General features: G+C 37.2%; 1 non-coding gene across 1 annotated transcript; it reads left to right on the top strand.

The window, feature by feature from the left end:
• The first annotated feature begins 1,128 nt into the window (after positions 1 to 1,128).
• On the top strand, positions 1,129 to 1,235 carry LOC140894013 (small nucleolar RNA R71). Its single transcript, XR_012153568.1, has one exon. It is a non-coding gene; the product is annotated as a small nucleolar RNA R71 (small nucleolar RNA).
• The last annotated feature ends 4,155 nt before the right edge of the window (positions 1,236 to 5,390 follow it).

Here is a 5,390-nt window from a genome sequence, read left to right on the forward strand (position 1 = left end):
AATGCAGTAGCTCCCAACTCTGGATACGCTACAAAAGAGATTGTATCAACAACTATACAATTTAAACAATAACAAGGCAATGGTTCAAGGAAATTCTCTATACCGTTCTTCGTTCAAATCTCGGAAACGATCAAACAGCTGCTAACTCTGGGCTTGGTACCTCCAAACGAATCTGTTACGGAGACAAAAGAATGATCAAAACCACGATCAACTTACAAGTCTAGTTCAACAACTCAAATACGGTTCGAAATCCCCAAAACTCAAAATGACGGCATAACGGCTATAAACTGAACAAACCAGCAACGCAGACAGCAGTTCAATACCGATAACAACTCAATTCAATGCTAATACAACAACAACAAGGCAAACCCAACAAATCTCAAAAGCTAGATTTTCGAATAATACTTCCAAAAATCATAACAATTCCGAACGTCGCTCTAATTCAAAACCGACAGATAATAAACGATTAGAACTCTGTCGAGAACAACATACTCGAATCTAGAACGATTCTAACAACCTCCGAAAAACAAAACATATCTGATCGGAGAAATACTTACGGTATAACGGAGCTCTCACTGCAGTGATCACTAATCTGCCTTCAGAAATAATTTCTAACGGCCGGATCGAGCTCGGGATGAAATCTGGAAGCTTGGAAAAGCTTGAAGGCGTCTTCAATGGAGGAGAACCGATGGAGGAGAAGAAGATAATGCCAAGGAGACTAAGTCAATTCATTTCTAAGTGTAGATAATATAACAAATCCATTATTTTTATTTTAGTCCCTGAAATTTCCAAAATTTGCAAAAAGGACCCTGATCAAAATCAAACCGGCTCGAGAACTCTGCAATCTCCGATTAACTCAAATAAATTCATTTAAGATAAAAACGGGGCGTTACATCTAGCTGAGCGGCTACTAAAGTGAATGCATCAACTTGATGCATTCCTGTTGGTCTTCTGACTGCATTCCTCTTTGATTGAGGATGATAGCTACTGGATGTCATCTCCTCAATTAACTCATATCCGTCCTCTGGTGATTTTCGTAACAAATTTCCACCTGCAGCTGCATCTAACATGGTACGATTTGAGTGAGGAAGACCATAATAAAAAATTTATACCACAAGACCGTCTGGTAATTGGTGATGTGGGAATCTCCTCAGTAGATCTTTGTAACGCTCCCATGCTTCATAGAGTGTTTCCTGTTCACCTTGAGTAAATGTTGTGATGTCAGCTCTGAGTTTCATTGATTTGGACGGTGGGAAGTATTTAGTCAGGAAGGCCTTTGCTAGATCATCCCAAGTAGTGATGGACCCTACAGGTAGATTTGTTAGCCATGCTTTAGATTTATCTCTTAAAGAAAAAGGAAATAAACGCAAATGAATAGCGCCATCAGAAACTCCCTGCATCTTAAAAGTGTCACAGATTTCTAGAAAATTTTTCAAGTAAGCATATGGATCATCGATTGTCATCCCACCAAACTGGATTGTGTTTTGCACCATTTGAATGATAGCAGGCTTTATTTCAAAATGATTTGCTGCTATGGTTGGCCTGATGATGCTTGGTCTGGCATTTTCGATGGATGGCAAAGCGCTATCCATCATGGATCTGTAGACAGGCGGTGCATTACTCTCCTCTTCTCCAAATCCACGTAGTCGCTCTTGTTCTGCCATTGCTTCTTTTTGTTGCCTTCTTCTTCTGCAAAAAGTTATTTCAATTTCTGGATCAAAAGGCACGATTTCTCTTTTGGTAGAATGTTGCATGCACTGTAAGAGAATCCTGCAGTTCACAGATGAAAATAGTGATTAAAATTGAAGTAGAGAAAATAAAATAAGAAAAATCAAAGTAATCAATAGTTTCCGGCAACGGTGCCAAAAACTTGATCGAGCAAATATCAACACTTAAATTCGATGTAATAATATCTCTTTTCTGCTCAAATTATCCCAAGTGCACGACTCAAGTTATAGAAAAGTGTAATGAGTACGAGTATCATCCTCAGAGACTACGTCACAATAATTAAATTATTTAATTTCTATACTCCAAAGTAATGAAAATTTGATTTTTGATTATTCTAAAATTATAAATAAAAGAATTCTAATTAAGATTACTTGAATGAAAATAAAATAACCCACAGCAATGTTTAGCACAGAAAAAAAAATATAATATGAAGAATTTTTGTTGGAGTCTCGGTTCACCTTCCCCCTAATTAAATCTGGACAATTGGAATTACTTTTACACTCATAGATTTGACAAGAATTCCTGAAATATCGACACTCTCTCTCGAGTTTATGCCAATCTAATTCAAGTTAATGAAACAATCAAATTTTTTTGATTATTTCTCATTACTAATTGATTTGCGTTCATTGAATTCCTACAAATTTCAACCTGGTGGTCTATGGTTATCAACATGTACAAATATCATATCTCTATGCATATTTTAAGTCCATGAATTTTATCACTCGTCCTAATCATGAATCTATCTCTCGACAGCAATTCACAACTTACAAATCTATATTGAAATTAGCTACTCCTTAACATAGAATAATAAAACATGATAAAATCAATTACTCGCATAAAACTCAGTCAATTTGACCAACGATTCAATCACAAAAACATGTTACGGGGTTAGGATCCCCAAATTCAAACAAAATAAAAGTTTAGCTACTACAACTCATAATAAAATTCAAACTAATAAAGTTTCCAACAAAAAAAATCGGAAATTATGAAGAAGAAGAACTCCCAACGAGAAGAAGAAACTTCGATCTTCAGAGCCGCCTCCGCCGTTCTTTTCTGTATTTCCAACCCTCAAAACGTCTGAAAAGATGCTATATTTATCGCTTTCAGAGTCCTTTCCTTTTAAAACACCCAAAACAAAGTTTTTCCAAAACTACACGCGGGTGCTCGATCTGCAAAAATTCACCGACCGAGCGCCCTAAACTCTTCAACATTCTGCCCGATTTTTTTCAGTGGGCGCTCGGTTTGCACAATTTCACCGACCGAGCGCCCCAAACTCTTTAACCTTTTGCCTGGAAAAATAACGTCAGCGCTCGGTCTGCTCTTTTCAGCAGACCAAGCGCACCCCTTGTGAAGCCAGAAATATTTATTTTTTCTAGTTTTCCTGAAAATTTAACCACAAATCAATAGGAGTAGACAAAACACACAACATTACACTAAATGCAAACAAAAATTAGAAAAACACTAACAAGACCACTAAGAACGAACGCAAAACACTAATAAAACAAACAATAAAACAAGGAAAAATGACTCCTATCATGCATTTCGTGTATAATGCTTAATGATTATTGATGCCATGATTTTGGGTTGTTGAAGATTGAAATGAGTTCATGTATTTGATTCAAAAAAATTACAGAAACTTTTTGAAGGCTTGGTTCGATTTTTTTTCAGAAATGTTACTTTGAACGTGTCGAATGCTTTGTGCTATTGATGGTGATGATTGGTTGGTGATTTAGGAGCTACCATGGGTGATATTTATTTCACATGGTAGCATTTAGGATGGCTCGAAGTCGGTTTGTAGGTTGGATATTTGGGAGTTTCGAATTTGAGGTTAAGGATGGGCTCGGCATTGAGGTTGGCCGGGACTGCCACTGTTGCTGATTTTAGGAATGCTTGAGGGGTTGGTTTGATGGTGTTAGTGATTCTAATGCTTTGGTCTTGGTCCTAGTTCATTAGCTTGGAATATGGGAGTCATTTAGATAAGGTGTTCATTGGATGTATAACTAGGAACATGAGCAGAATTTTTGACAAAGAGAGGGCTGTCCGGAAGCTGTGTGAGACAGGGTTTTAAACTCGGGTTTTGGGTAAGGGCTCGGTTTCGAAAAATGTCCTATGATGTTGGTAATACGTCGGTTCAAGCGGGATCAATTCGGAAAAGTTTCGGTTGGGTTCTAGAGTTTTTGATTGACTAGGTACAGAATTTTTGAAACCAATAGGGTTGTTGCCCGGAATTTAAATTTTTGTAAATTGATCGTTTAGGAAATAAATCCCGAGGATGATTTCCCTACTTATTTATAAATGACGTGGAGTCGTGGTTTCAAGCGAAATCCTTTTTGGGTAAGAATCAAACGAGTTATACATTTTACGGGCGAAACGCTCTGAGGAGCCCTAAGCGCAAATTATGAGTTAAAATCTTCACCCTTTGCTTTTTTTCCCTAAATCACCATTCCGATCATTCATGGGTGAGTCATGTGCATGATTATCGATATATATATTTACATTTATGTCATATTTACATATGCATGCTAATTCCAAGTTCAAGTATGAAAGAAAATATTTTTAGGAACAAAGTGAGATGATTGTGACTATATAAAGTATGGGTTTGGACGAGCTGGGAGACGTTCTGGCTTTCCTTATCAAAATTATGGGTTTGGACGGGCCGGCAGAAATCCTAGCTTCCCTTACCAAGTATGGGTTTGGACGGGCCGGCAGAAATCCTAGCGTCCCTTACCAAGTATGGGCAAGACGGGTTGGGAGAAATCCTCACTTCCTTGCGGCATAGTGCACTGCAGCCATGATCATGATCGAAATCACAGAGTCACAATTCAAGGATCCATGTTCAAATATTTATGTCTATGTTTCCATACAGTTTACTCAGTTATATTGCTTATGTTCGACTTAGCCATGCATATGTTTCATTCACGTACACCCTTTTCATTTAAAAATCATTTATTTTAAGTTAAGGGCACAAAATTACTTTATTATAAGTTATTTTTAATCTGCATGTGCTTGTATTTATGTAGTACTTGTTATCCCCTCATATTCTTGTTAAGTCTTTTAGGCTCACTATACTTATTGTTTTCAGGTGAGGAGTATTTCACTGAGATCGAGGGGCAGGATCCCTAGAGCAAGGTCACCGGTGGTGCAGGCCCTTGACCGATGTGCTTTTAGTTGTTCCACAAACTCTGATGTTACTTTTTTATTTATGAGTGAAATATTTTCATGCACTGTCAGTCATTTGCAGGATGTGTTTTCCCTGCTTTAAAACTTTTGGCATGTAAACTTAACCGTTTATTGTTCCGCAACTGTGGGGGATTAACCTTTTTTTTATTTTATGATTACTGTATTTGGATTTTATCTTGTGTTTATTTTATTTTGTTATTAATTGTCGACTGTGTCGGTTGGGCTTGCAATATTTTGAAGCGAGTCATGGCGAAATTTTTTTAAGAATTCCGCAAAAAAATTTTATTTATTATTTATATTTTAGAGGGTATTAGGTCGTTTCATCAATACCAAAGAATTGAGCTGGACGCATACTCTGACATCGTGCCATCATCAACTCCATTTCCCCGATTTTTCTAGTCAAAAGCTTCACATTGTGATCAAGTTCAACATTTCTGACTTCTTGTCTTGCTCTAGGGATATGTGGTACTTGCTCAACTTCA

The sequence above is a fragment of the Henckelia pumila genome, chromosome 3 (genome assembly GCF_033568475.1).
Source record: "Henckelia pumila isolate YLH828 chromosome 3, ASM3356847v2, whole genome shotgun sequence".
In the NCBI taxonomy this organism is placed as follows: Eukaryota; Viridiplantae; Streptophyta; class Magnoliopsida; order Lamiales; family Gesneriaceae; genus Henckelia; species Henckelia pumila.